The following is a 1,005-nucleotide window of genomic DNA, read 5'->3' as shown; positions in this document are numbered from 1 at the left end:
AAATTAATATAAAGAACTAACATTGAATGACCATAAATACTACACCTTTGCACTATTGTAGCTATATTTGGAAATTTTTACTGTGGCTTTTATTTAGCGATCGAGATAAGAAATCCACAAAAATTGGATTACACTAGCTTTGGCATATTGGATCTACCACTATAGTCTACTTTTATGTCATAAGTTAGTTTGATTGGTTCATCTTTTACATGAACTTGTTGTTGCCTCTAGGCCTGATGACAACAGCATTACAATATGTGTCACAGGGCTATATATATACTATACTGTTATAGAGTTACTTTATGTCAGAGTAAGGTACATCAGTTACAAAGTTAATTAAGCACTCACCTTCTGCGAGGTAAATTAATTGTAAGAAGAACAGCAAGAGGGTTGGAATGAAGCTCATTACTGAACACATAGACAACAGTTATAAAGTGGGCGGATACACTACTGCTGTGTTATTTTTATATTAACTTACCAATAGAGTTTATATAGTAGACTTAGTAGTGTGATCCTTTCCATTTCTTGTGTAGTAGAACAAACCTGACAGTCCTTCTTCTATCCTGCTGTTACTTGAAATGATAACAGTTATCTACTAGCTGAATCATTTTAACTCATAATCATTATTAAAGGGTAATATCATAAAGGGATTTCAGTTTATCAGGTATCCTTTCAGCAGCTGCATGGTCTCCTGTTTCCTTCACAGCATCTATCAAAGTCTGCCATGTTCTACTAGTTACATTATCTTCTCCCTCTAGCCATGCTTCCTCAAGTGTCTGTATGCATCACCACCTCCTTCTCCAATGACATTGAGTCTTGGCTGATATCATGGTCTACTTCTTCAGATTCAAATATCTCACATATGATAAGTAGACAGGCATTAGGATCATTGCTCTCCTTTATCTTGTCATTGAGTTTAAAAGCCACTTCACTGCTGATTCCAATCAAATTTAGATTTTTTACAAATTTTTAAAGTTGCTCCAAAATTGGGCCAAAGTCCCTGTA

This window comes from Amphimedon queenslandica, unplaced genomic scaffold (genome assembly GCF_000090795.2).
Source record: "Amphimedon queenslandica unplaced genomic scaffold, v1.1 AMPQUscaffold_12833, whole genome shotgun sequence".
NCBI lineage: Eukaryota > Metazoa > Porifera > Demospongiae > Haplosclerida > Niphatidae > Amphimedon > Amphimedon queenslandica.
This window is presented reverse-complemented; position numbering follows the sequence as displayed.